Source organism: Phascolarctos cinereus, unplaced genomic scaffold, assembly GCF_003287225.1.
Source record: "Phascolarctos cinereus isolate Bilbo 61053 unplaced genomic scaffold, phaCin_HiC Scaffold_9;HRSCAF=440, whole genome shotgun sequence".
Taxonomy (NCBI): domain Eukaryota; kingdom Metazoa; phylum Chordata; class Mammalia; order Diprotodontia; family Phascolarctidae; genus Phascolarctos; species Phascolarctos cinereus.
In genome coordinates this window covers 21570401-21584237 of record NW_027556402.1, presented here as the reverse complement: position 1 = coordinate 21584237, position 13837 = coordinate 21570401, and the positions used below count along the sequence as shown (strand labels likewise).

Below are 13837 nucleotides of genomic sequence, written 5' to 3'. Positions count from 1 at the left end.
TGGCAAAGATACTGAATGGAGAGGTTTGCCATTTCCTTCTCATTCTAGCTAATTTTACAGATGAGGAAACTGAGGCAAATAGAGTTACGTGACTTGCCCAGGGTCATACACCCAGTGTCTGAGGCCAGATTTGAATTCAGGAACATGAGTCTTCTTGACTACAGGCCTGGCACTCTATCTGCTGTGTCACCTAGCTGCTCTAGGGGAGAGAGGAAGACCCAACTTCAAATCTGGTCTTAACCCCACTGCCTAGAAAATAAAAGAAGAAGCCTCAAAACCTCCCAGGACAAACCTTAAAGCACTCTATAAATCACCATTGCTTCTTGACTACATTCCAGCAAAACTGCCCTATTAGCTTGTTCCTTAACTCTGCCTTCTGCCTCCCATTTCCATCTCTTCCAATATGTGCTACATCCTCATTTCTACCTCTTAAAAATCTTTAGTTCCTTTCAGGTTTGCCTCAGCCACCACCTCTTCAAGAAGCCCTTCCTGAATTGCATCATAATAATATTATGCCTTTGAGACACAGGCATAGGCTGGTGAAGGGGGAACCCGAGGAAGCAAACATCCGACTTTGTGTGTATGGTAAAAGTCTGGCTTACACATTCGTTGGAGGAGTTAAAGTTGGAGAAGTGTGGGCGTCATCTCTGACACATGAAGATATCTCAGGTACTACCAGACTGTTAACACTACTGAGGACCATTTGCTTACATTTATATTGATTTCAGGTTTCATGTCTTCTATGGATTTGTCACTAAGCCTGATCATATTCTGTCTGTTCTGTCAAACCTTCCTCTGTTTATTTGATGGCTTGATTGGTACCGAGAAGTCCTTTGTGACCAACTGAACAGAAGAAAAGACCAGAAACAGGAGAAAATGAGCCACTTTGCCTCATCAGGAAAGGTGCAGTCAACCATTGACTATTGACCACTCTAGCAGGCTCCATTACTACACTGTAAAATCTAACTAGTTTGCATCGTGTGATGATCAACTATGATCGACTTACAATGATCCAAGACAATTCCAAAGGACTCATGATGCAAAATGCTATCCACATCTGGAGAAAGAACTATGGAGTCTAAGTGCAGATCGAAGCATACTAATATATAACTTATACCAACTTGTTTACCATCTTAGGGAGGGGTAATGGGGAGGGAGGTAGAAAATTTGGAACTCAAAATTTTTTGTTTTCCACTTAGTATTTTATTTTTTCCAATTACATGTAAAGAACTCAAAATTTTATCTAAAAATTAATGTTAAAAATTTTCCCTGCATGTAACTGGAAAAAATAAAATACTACTTAAAACAAACAAAAAAGAAATACAACTACCTTGGAGACAGAAATGAATATAGGGGAATAAGCACTATAAAGTAACTGCAAAGTAGCAGACACTATCCTAAGCACTTAACAAATATTATCTCATGTGATCCTGATAAAGTGTGAGGGGGGGAATATTATTATTCCCATTTTACAACTAAGGAAATTGAGGCACACAGTTAAGTGACTTGCCTAAGGTCATGCAGCTAGTATCTAAGGCTTGATTTGAAGCCTCCTTGCTCTACCCAGCTACCTAGGAGGGAGTCATGCCACTCAATGTTTTCCTTCTCTCTATACCCCCAAGGCACATAGCATGGGAAGGCTATAGAACCAAAGACAAAGAGAAGGAACTGGACTGTACCAGTATTTGGTGAGTCTAGCTAGGGATGCATGGCTTCCAGCTCCAGCAAGACCATGCCCAATAGGGAAAGAAAGTACGTCAAAGACTGTGGTATTTGATTTTCATCTGGTTAAGGCAGGATGTTTTGAGTCAGCCTACTGTCAAGAGGCACGCACATGCATAGCCATAATGTTCAAGAAAATTAAGCCATGTCAAAATTACTGCTTGCCCAAAGACATTCACACATCACTGAACTACGTCATTGCAAAAATCACACTGGCTGGAGTGAGAGGAACCTTAGCACAAAGAATGGAACCTTGGACTTGTAGCAAGGAAGAACCAAGTTCAGGTCCAGCTTCAGACACTCATTAACTCTGTGACCCTGGACAATGTTATCACCTCAATTTCTTTGTCTATAAAATATGGACAATCATAATAGTACCTAACTCACTCACAGTCTATGCAGCAAGGTGGTGCAGTAGATAGGGTGCCAGACCTAGAATCAGGAAGACCCAAGTTCAAATCTGGCCTCAGACACTTACTAGCTATGTGACTTGGACCAGTCACTTACACCTGTCTGCCTTGGTTTCCTCATCGCAAAATGAGCTGGAGAAGGAAACGGCAAACCATTCCAGTATCTCTGCCAAGAAAACCCCAAATGGGGTCACGAAGAGTCAGACATGACTGAAATGACTGAACAGAAACACTAACAGGGTTGTTGTGGGGGGTCAGATGATGACACATGCAAAATGCTATTTCAATTCATTCCCCTCCCTCTCTCCCTTCCTGTTTTCATTTTCTTCCTTCCCTACTTCTATCCTGTTCTTTTAAGACAAGAAAAAGCTCCATAAAACAGAAGCCAGCACAATCTACTTCTAGTCATTAATCCTGGCTTCTGACTCAGGGTTCTTCAGGATTTTAGAAGAAAATTTCTCTAGGCATTTAGGGCCAGACACACAGCAAGAAGACTTCCTTTCATTTCAACACCTCACAGGTCTCAAACATTGGCCTCACTTCCCCTTAACAGAATCCAAGAAAACAAGCTATGGGAATACCTTTTTCCATGTCATGTCATTTCCATATCGTTCTCACTCTGAGGATGTGATTGACTCACTTAGTTGGCTAACCAATGAAGACGCCAAGGAAATGCCAAACTCTTATGCCTAGTGAACTGATGACGAAATCCTATTATGCAGCCCCTGTTGTCCATATTTGTTACTTTCAGTTAGAATGACTGGGTTCTTAATTGGGTGGTAGGAGGTGGTATGGGGTGGGGGTGGGGAGGATGGGGAAAGTACACACACAGTGCCCAAGAAAGAAAGAGATATAAGCCAGTCAGGATGAAATCATGGGAAGTTGTAGAAAGAATCTGCCCACGTTAACTACCGCATCCCTTGTCTGTACCCCCAGGACTAAGAGGGTACCTCCACTAGTCAGTGCAGCTCACAATTCACAAAGAAAGCTCATCCTAATAATTCCATTTCTCATATTTCAAGTGCCATCTTAACGGTGGTCCGAGCCATAGTTGAGATGAGATAACCAGGTCTTTGCCAAAGGTTATCTGACATTGGGGTGTAAGCTGCATTCACTTCCCTATGGCTGTCTTATAACCCCTATCTCCCAGGACTGCTGTGAGGATCAAATAAGATAATAATGGTAAAGCCCTTAGCACGTAGTAAGCACTATGTATGTAAATGTTAGTTGCTGTCATTGTTACCTTGAGATCTTCAACTAGCCCCAAGCTGCTACAACACTTCTTTGGTTCATTCTGCCCTTGCCACCTTTCCTATGGGGCCCATCACCCATTATGCCCCCTTTCTGGGGGTCCTACTATCCCATCAGCTTTTCTTAACACTAGAGTAATAACTACATAAGTGACTTGTGAAGATCAGCTTAGATGGAATTCCAAGGCTTTCCTGTACCTCAAGTATGTTCTTTCCTATTCTGGCCTCTTGTTCTCCCCATATTGGGAGACCTTGTATCCTAGGATCAACATTTCCCATCTCCCCCAGCAGAATGCTGTCCCAGAGTCTTTCACCCCATATAGCCTTGTAGCCCTCCAAATTTGCAGCCTGCAACAGGGTTGTCCCTCCCCCACTTCACCAGAGTGAGAATGGGTATAACACTAGTTATGACAGTCGACATATTAATAAAGTTGTTTTACTTTGTTTTCTCCATAAGCCCGACAAGGTTGATCTGACCCTAATTCTTACCATGATGCACTTGGTTTATTTACTTACGATGCATCATCCTTGCCAGATAAGCTTTGATGCCACTTGCATGTAGAAAGATGTGATTCTGATTGATGGAGCAAGAGAAGAGACAAGCAGAATTCAAGAGAGGCAGAGAAGTAGAGAGAAGGCTTGGATATGGAACGGTGAATGGGCCACTTCCTCATTGTTCCACCAACCCAATGCCCCCAGAGCCACGGGCATTTTGGAAAACTCCCCTGAACGTGGCCCTTCATCCTCAGCACCTCTACCCCCCAGAGAAGGCTAAAAGCAGATTGCTTGGGTGAAACCATTCTCAAGCTAAGATTTTATCTTGCTTTCAATTCACAAATATATATTTATTTATAAATATATACATGCACTCATTTTGCATGTACGTGTACAAAATATGAATTGAATAAAGATGAGATAAAAATACTTGTTCTATGTATGAATGGTGCAAAAATCCTTTTTTCTATCACTAAAAGATTTTCAATAATATTTTTAGTAAGAACAATTTAATTGAATTTGCTTTAAAAAATATTTGATTCATTGTTGCTCAGTTTGAAACCCCATTTGGGGTTTTCTTGGCACAGATATGGGAGTGCTTTGCCATTCCCTTCTCCAACTCATCTTGTAGATGAGGAAACTGAGGCAAACAGAGTTGAACGACTTGCCCTGGCTGGATTTGAACTCAGGTCTTCTTGACTTCAGGCCAGGTGTTCTATTCACTCTGCCACCTAGCTACCCTTGATTAATTTGATTAATAACAGTGACTTAAAGTTCTGCTGCTAAGTTCTGTTGGTTTTAAGCTGTCATAGATGAAAAGGGTATGTCACAAAAAGGGACAAGGGGAAAGAAATACTCACTTATTAAGTGCCTACAATATGTAAGGTACCATGCTAATCACTATACAAATAGTATTTCACAACTCTGTAAGATAGGAACTATTATTATGCCCATTTTATAGATTAGGAAACTAAAGCTGAGAAAGATTAAGTGACTTTCCCAGAGTCACACAGCTAGTAAGTATCTCAGAATGGATGTGAATTGAGGTCTTTAGGATTGCATGGCCAGCATAGCTACTGACTGCGTCATGAAGCTACTATCTCAGCAGGTGACACATAGTAAGTAGTTAATAAATGTTTCTATCTGTGCAGCTAGGTATGCACATCTCTCTACCTCTCTATCTATCCATTCATGTTATAGTCCTATCCACAAAGTATGTACGCAAAGGTTTCTGTTGAAATTCAGCTGCAAATTTCCTGTGAGTACCACACAAAAACTCCCTTCCCAGGGAGGTCTTCACATTGAAGGCAGGCCTCAACTCTCTTTTGTCTTTTGATCACGAGGGTACCCAGTGTTTTTTCATTCACCCACACATGCTCCTTAATCAAAAGGTGCTGCCCTTTTATGTTGCTGCTTTTTAAACAGAAGGATTCAAACCCACTGAATTTCTCATTGGTGTATAGTTAAGCAAGTTAGGAAATTGTTTCCAAAAGACTTGCATGGACTGATGCTGAGTAAAGTGAGCAGAACCAGGAGAACATCGTACACAGTAACAGCCACGTTGTATGATGACTAATGATGATAGACTTGGCCCTTCTCAGCAATGCAAGGATCTAAGACATCTCCAAAGATCTCATGATGGAAAGTGCTATCCATATCCAGAGAAAGAACTAGGGAGTTTGAATGCAGATTGAAGCATATATCACTAATGTGAAAATATGTTTAATACGAATGTATACGTAGAGCCTATATCAGATTGCATACTGTCTTGGGGAGAAAGAGAAAATTTAAAACTCAAAAGCTCATGGAAGTAAATGTTGAAAACTAAAAATAAATTAATAAATTTTGAAAAAAAAGAAAATAAAGAAAATTGTTTCCAAGTTTTTCAAACATACAGAGATAAGTCTTTATAGATGATACCATATTTAACAAGAACAAAAAACCTAGCTTTAAAATGTCTTACTAATAATGATAGTTAATATCTCACTTGGGGCAGGTTCACTGTAAAGAGTGGAAGAAAATCCATATTTCAAATAATCTTGATAATTTCAAAGGCTTTTGGTCAACTTCTTGTTAGATCTACTTAGGTTGTTACTCTTTTCAATTCATAATGGGGCTGATAAAGAGCTCATGCTAGGAGAGGGAGATGAGTAAGTTCTATCTTTTCTAAGCTCACATTATTATCTTCCATCTATGGATTCCTTTTCAGGAATCTTTTTAAGGCATTTGTCCATTTTATGAGGACTACTTTATAAATCCACTTAATGGAGTTCACGGGAAATGCAACAGGCCTCCATGTGCACAAATCGTGACCCAAAAAATCCGTACATCCTTATCTCTTAGCATTGTGGAATTTCCACGCTTTCCTTGGGGATAATTCATGTACCTATAAGGTATGTGCCCCTCAGCACACAGACCATATTAGCGTTAATCTGTACAGTATATATATCCATAAAGTTTAATTCCTTTCTTTTTTAGATATGATAACTATAAATAGAAGTTGTAATATAATCTCTTAATTGAAGGTCCATTCTGATTCTGGTCAGTCTTTTATGATTCTATATTTAACAGAGTAAAGTATATAGGGGTTCTTCCTTCAGTAGCATCTCTTACCCCTTAATATTACCTTTCTCTTAATTTATATAATTATGAAATATAATATATAGAAATATAAAAATGTAATTTTACACAAATATAATAACAAATGTAAACATACAATTATATTATGTGATGGGTATATCTTATGATTATCTTATGGAAGCAAGGTGGCACAGTGGATAGAACAGTGGACCCTCAGGAAGATCTGAGTTTCAAATTTGGCCTGATACACTTACTATCTATGTGACACTGGACAAGTTACTTAGCATCTGAATGCTCCAGTTTCCTAATCTGGAAAATGGGTTGTTGTTGTATCAGATGGCACTCTGCCAATCTTAAAGTGCTACATGAAGGCTAGCTATGATGATGATGATGATGATGATGACGATGATGACGATGATGATGAAGATATTTCTTTGTCTTTTGAAGCAGGATTGTTTGGTCCCTATGGATTCATTACTTACTTACCATAAGGTTTATATTATATTTCACTTGTGACTGCTGGAGAAGGTGTTAAGTGTCCCTTAATGATGGAAGCTGATCCTTAGTAGGAATTCTCTAAATAGCAATTTGAATTCATTCCTCCCAAAGGAGTGATCTTTACTTTAGATATAATGAGTGAGTTCTCTGCCTATTTTTTACACACTTGGAGAACAAATGCCCAACTCGGGGCCAGCGGTCACCTCCATTTCTTTATTGTCTTTGGTCTTATTGTTGGCTAGAAAAGTAGCCTCATCTTTCTCCTTCTTCTAGACAGTACTGCACCTAACCTGTCCTAAAACATGGATGCTTACTCTATTCTTGTTTTTTGTTTGTTTTGTTTTTGTTTTTTGGTTGGGCAATGGGCGTTAAGTGACTTGCCCAGGGTCACACAGCTAGTAAGTGTTATGTGTCTGAGTTGTATTTGAACTCACGTCCTCCTGAATCCAGGGCTAGTGCTCTATCCACTGCGCCATCTAGCTGCCCCTGCTTACTCTATTCTTAAGATTTTCAGGGAAGTAGATTCCTATGACCTCACTTTGTAACTTACACTATTGCTTTATTGTTCCCAAAGTTATGACATTCTTATGTAGAAACCAATCAAGGCTGCTGAACTTATGTATTGATCTATCAAAAGATCCCTGAAACTAAGTATAAGTCAAAAAGGAGGGCATGATATTTAGCTCCTTATTAATGGAAGAAAAATGTGTTGACAAGACATGGTATGTAAACAGAATGAACAGATGTGGAAAGTTGACTTAGGAGAAATGGCCCCAACAAATTCTAATCTAGTCCATGAAGAGTGGATATAACTTGTTGGCTACAAAATTAAAAATATTTTCTCCGTGTACATTTTTAAATTTCAGCTCCTAGTAGAAGAGTTTATGGCAATAAAAGACCATCTAGAAATAGAAACAAATGTTCTCATAGCTGTGAAATGTATTTCAAAAGATACAGATTTTATTTGGAAATAGCCCTTAAGGTAAGTTGATTAAAGACTATTATCAGACACAAATGAAACACATTTATCTTGGTCTTTATTGTGGGGCAATTTATGTGTGACCAATGCTATCTCTTAGAGATTAGAGTTATTCCTTCATTTATCCTTTTAAAAAATCAAGCCTTAAAGAATTGAGACTAGTAAATAAATGTCCTAGAGAGAGGAATACACATTTTTAAAGACTCTCTGCTGAGAATCTCTGTCATATCATGACAAGATAGATACCACTACAATCACTTTATGCAAATCGTCCAAAATAATAAATGTTTGTTGAATGAATGTTCAATCCACATGCAAGGATTTCATTTTTATAAAGTTCAGAAAGTTATATTCTTTAATTAAATTAAAAATTTTAATCTAATTCTAGTTAGATGAAATAAATAACAATTTCTGCATTTAAAACAGGTGAAGCCATTTGTCATAGTAGATTGAAAACAGGGCTCAGAGTCAGAAAGTCCTGCCTCTGGACACACATAGACTATGCAGCCCTAAGCAAATCACTTAAAACTCGTAGTGTGCCTTCATAACTTCAACACTACATGTTGCAGGGCAGTTATTATTTTGCATTGATGGAAGAGTTTCTTCACCTGGTCTCCTCATGAATTGACTGATCGTGAAGAGAGTAAGGATGGATTGGCTTGGGGAAATTGTGTATTTCTCATAATGACCTGTAGCTTTTTCCTGAAGGCCCATCTTGTTAACAATGTCTATGAATGATGCATTATGGCTATGAATCATGCCACAGTCTCTGAAAAATAGAAATTATGGGTAATCTAAAGGGCAATGCAGAGACACATGGTGGCCATGATTGTAGTATGTTGCCAACCAAGGAATGTGCAAGAGTAGCATAACAGATATCAGAGAGACATTTAGAAACCAAGGGCAACTGATGGATGGCCGGTCTTCTCCCCTGGCTTCCATGCATTGTTAAGTGAAGTAGAAGACCCCTCCCCAACAGTCTGAGTGGACCCTCTGTAGAGGATTTACAAGACATGGACAAGAAAGCCTGTGCAGAACTGGATTAAGCATCATCTAACATCTCAACTCAAATGTGCTTATTATGAATTTACTCAGGAGAGTAAAACACCAACTTCAAGGCTCCTCTCCAATATTTCTGAACCTTCTGGATGAGGTCTATGATCATTCAAGCGTCCAGTAAAAACGATCTACATTAGAAAAATCTGTTCAAGAAATCTCCATGCCCCTTTTTTGGGTTAGGGTGGGGTATAACCTCTGCATCTTCCCTTGAGTGCCAAGGTAAAAATGTCTACATCAGGCATTCTTCCTGTATCCTGGACACCTTCGGCCATCTGGTGAAGCTGATGAACCTCTTTCTCAGAGTAATGTTTTTAAATGCAGAAAATAAAACACAAAGGAATGCAAAGAAATCTAATTGTACTGAAATCAAATGATCAAAATATTTTAAAACAATTAAATAGATCCTAAATTAAGAACACCCCTGATTATACAAAATTAAATCACTTCATTTCATTTAATTAATTTTCCTTCATTTTTTTTTTGGCATTTAGCTGTAAAAAAAGTCTTCAAAAATCTCAAGCAATTTACCAGAGAATATGTAGTGGACATAATAACTTACTATACTGAAGCATAGGTTCATCTTTTTCCCCACAGAAAACACAGGGAAGATGATAGAAGGCACAGATTTGGTACTAGATAAAAAACAGAGATTTATCAGTAGAACAAATTAGGCACACAGCATACAGAAACAAACAAAAACTAGTAGCTTAGTGTTCAATAAGCCCAAAGATAATAATAACAGCTAGGTTTGCCAAGCACTTCATAAATATTAGCTCACTTCTTTCTTACCACAACCCTGTAAGGCAGGTGCTATCATTATCTCCAATTTAAAGATGAAGACATTGAGGCTAGCAGGTTAAGCGACTTACCCACATTTGCACAGCTGATAATTGTTTTAGGCTGGATTTGAATTCAGGTCCTCTGGACTCTGAGTCAAGCACACTAGCTCCTGCACCACCTAGCTATTACAGGGAGGACTCCTGCTTCAATAAAAATTTCTGGGGAAGACGGAAAGCAATCTGATAGAAATTAAGTTTAAACCAACACCTCATACCATAGGCCAGGATAAATTACAAACAGATATGGAATTTAGGCTTTACAAACTTTCTATCACCAACAACTTAGAGAGAGAAGGAAGTAATTACCTTTCAAATCCAAGGACAGAGGAAGGGTTAAGGACCAAACAAGGGATAGAGAAAATTACAGAAGATAAACTAGACAATTTGGATTACATAAAATGTATAACTTTTTGCATAAACAAAACCAATGCACCTTAGGAGAAAAAAAGAAACAGTAACTAACTTTCAGCAAGTTTTCTCTGATAAGGGTCTCATTTCCGATATTTATAAGGAACTGATTCAAAGTTGCAAAACCAAGAGCCACTCTCCCACTAATAGAAGATAAAAGGGAATGTAAGGCAGTTTTCAAGGGAAGAAATCCAAGTTATTGGCAGTCCTATAAAAATGCTTCAAATCTCCAATAATTAGAGAAACACAAGTTCAAACAACCCAGAGTTTCCACCCACCACCCACGAGATATGGAATGATGGCAGCAAAAAGAAAAATACTGAAGAAGCTGCAGGAAAATAAGTACATTAATGTGCTGTTAGTAGAGATGTAAATTGGTCTGGCCATTCTGGAAGATAATGTTGGAATTATTTCCCAAAAGATACTGAACTGTATACCCTCTGACTGAGAGATACCACTAAGTTTATACCCCAAAGAGATCAAAGATGGGGGGGGGGAAAGGGACACAAAGAACTGGAATTTAAGGTGCTGACCATCAAAAGGGGAATGGCTAAACAAATTATGGTATATAAATTTGGAATTTGTATCTTAAGACATGATGAAAGGGGAGGTTTCAGAGAAACCTTGAAAGAATTGTATAACTGATGCATAGTGGAGTAGAATGAGAAGCAATCCTATAAAAATAAGCAACTTTGGAAGACTAAGGACGCTGATTAATGCAATGATCCATCATGATCCCAATGTACCAATGACAAAACAGGCTATTTACCTCCTGACAGAGAAAGGAGAGATAGACTCAAGATAAAGAATAAGATATACGTTTTTGGACATGTTCAATGTCCAATTTGTTTTGCTAGTATTGAGTTTGGCTTTTAAAAACATTTCTTAAAAAAATTTTTGCAAAGGTGGGGGGCAAAGAGAAGTGAGAGAGAGAAAAAATGCTTGTCAGTTGAACAAAATTAATAAAAACCAAAAATTAAGGAATTCTAACTCAAAATGCATGTTCATGTAAAATAGTCTATTAAAACTAAAATATTGCACAATAACTTTCATTAAAAATGCTAATGCTGTTAATAATAGTTATTAGTTCTCTTTCTGCTGGCATGGCACAGTCTAACAGAAGTCTCTGTGACAGAGAGAGGTACAGGCTTATTGGGTGCCCTCAGAATTCTTTAGTTCATGGTAATAAGAAGATGAGAGCGCATGGCGATGTTAACTGTGAAAATCTAGCCCTGGTGAACATTTTATTTTTACAGCCTGATTAGAAAGTTAAGTTCTCCCGCCAAATGATCAGCACTCACTTATTGTAAGAAAGTAGATGGGCATGGGGGTCAGGCCTGCTTCCCGTTCTTCTACTGCCAATTCAGGGGCGGCTTGTATCCCTTTCAATCACGAAGGATTGAGGATGGTTTGGGAGTGGAGGAAGAATCAAACCCATCGGGCATAAGAAGTCTGAAGGCTTAGAACGGGAGAAGAAAATCATTCTTAAAGCAGTAGCACTTACCAATCTCCAGTCCCCCTTCAACTGGAACCTTCACCAGCGGTGTCTGGGGGGAAGGCTAAACTCTGCCAGAAGCCCAAGTTCAAACCTCTACACCTCCAAAAGCGGTGGCAGGCAAGAGAAACCGACGGAGCTGAGCAGTTCCCCAAGATGAGCGAGGTTCCCTGGGCTCCAGCCTTCCCACCCGACAGTGGAGGCTCAGAGCCCGGACAGCTCCCGCAGCGGGAGCAGCGTGTCCTCTGAGCTCCTGACAGTGGTGATTAATTTCATCCCGCCGCTGAGAGAGGCCGGCCCCGCAACTGACCAGCGGCCCAGGTGGACAGCACCAGTCACAAGACTTCCCGGCACTAGCTCTAAGAGCCTTCCGCTACTGCAGCTCGAGTAGGCAATGTTCCCTCCTCCTCCTCCTCCTCTTCCTCTTCCTCCTCCTCCTCCTCCTCCAGCTTTCCCACTCTTCCTCCCCCTCTCCGCTCCCCGCCTCCTTTCTCTCTACCCAGGTAATCCCACAGGCAAGCTCTCTGATTGGCTCCAAGATCCCCGGCTCTCATTTGCATTTCAATGGCAACCCGGGCTCCCGAAAGTTTGAAAATGGATTCTAGCTCAGCCCAGTCAGGCTCCACTCTTTCTCTTCTCTCTTCTTAACTCCCCTCCTCCTGTCATCCAGTTCCAGAGGATGCCCACCCACTCATAGACACACACACACACACACACACACACACACACACACACACACACACACACACACACACATTCCTCCCAAACACTGAGCGCCTCAATGCATTTTTTGGGCTTTTTTTAAAAATTAATGGACACGAAACTTTACGAAGTTCCAGCTCAGGTTTCAGCTTCCAAACAATATGTAATTGATGAAATGAAGCATAAATAACATAAGGTAAAAAGTTCACAGCTTAAAAAAAGAGGTCACATTACAAGGAAAATAAGCATCTTTCCCAGCAAATGTTGTCTCTTCCCCATAAGTCAACCAGGGAGATCCGGGTCGATGCTGACGGGCTAGGGTCGATTAAAACCTCTTCCTTCTTCAGTTGTTGCATTGTGTCTGACTAGACAGGCACATTATCATCCCTTCCCCACCCCCACTGGCTGTTCTTTGCTTGCATTGTCCGATTAGATGTGCACATTATTATTACAAATGTTAAGATGATAATCTTCTGATTATCAGCAAAATCTTGGGCTTCAAGCAACAGAGATGCACACCAATACAAGCCCTAATTTCCCTCCTACCACCTTTTCTACAGCAAAGTGTTACTGACCCTTCTTTACATTTTTACCTTTTCCAAAACTCTTCCCAATTAGCATACTTCAGTGGAGTTAAGACTTTTCCTCGGAGACTTGTTTCTTAATTGCTTTCGGTTGTCATTCCTCCAGAGATTAAACAAGAACAGCTTGAGACTAGCTTTCCTCACTCACTCCCCTGTCCTCCCCCAAATGAAATCTCCTAAGCTAAATTTCCAGGTATTTGAGAAAAAGACTCACATATATGAAAATATTCCGCTACTTCGGAATTAGAAGTCAAATTCATTCCATCTACTTGGAGGTGCCCTTTGTTACAGACTGCCCTAATGTGGGAGCATAACAGAGGGGAGTAACGACTGATGTGACCTCGCTTATCCAGCCTTGCCGAGATTTCTTATTCAACAGGGCATTTTGCCCCTTAGGGGAAACACAACTGCATTTTGTTTTAAGAATGTGGTCCTGGGTCAGTTAGGTGGCATAGTGGATAGAGCACTGGCCCTGAAGTCAGGAGGACCTGAGTTCAAATCTGACCTCAGACTAAGCACTTGACACTAGCTGTGTGACCCTGGGCAAGTCACTTAACCCCAATTGCCTAAAAATAAAAAAATAAAATAAAAAAAAAGAACGTGGTCCTGCACTCATATACACACATCCCAGTATCAGGGAGTACACATATGCTGTATCACCAGGAGTTTGAGGGTTCCAGTGAAGGATCTTCCCTTTGGGGAATCTGTCTGGCAGTGTTCAGAATTCAAACCCATCAGAGGCTACCACTCACAGTACATAGCTTACTTTGCTGCGCATTTCCACACTGAGAAACTGAAAGTCAGAAGTTAATATTG

The 13837-nt window shown here is 39.8% G+C and overlaps 1 protein-coding gene across 3 annotated transcripts in view; it reads right to left on the bottom strand.

Annotated features, from left to right (window-relative positions):
- SHROOM3 (shroom family member 3) overlaps positions 1-13837 on the bottom strand; it is a 229595-nt gene that overhangs the window by 86060 nt on the left and 129698 nt on the right. Inside the window, exon 1 of one of the 3 annotated variants that reach the window (XM_020988383.2) lies at positions 11745-12114. The exons of the other annotated variants lie outside the window; for them this stretch is intronic. The gene's annotated coding sequence lies outside the window, so the exon portion shown is untranslated. Of the gene's footprint in view, positions 1-11744; positions 12115-13837 lie in introns of those variants that run through there. 3 annotated transcript variants of the gene reach the window in all.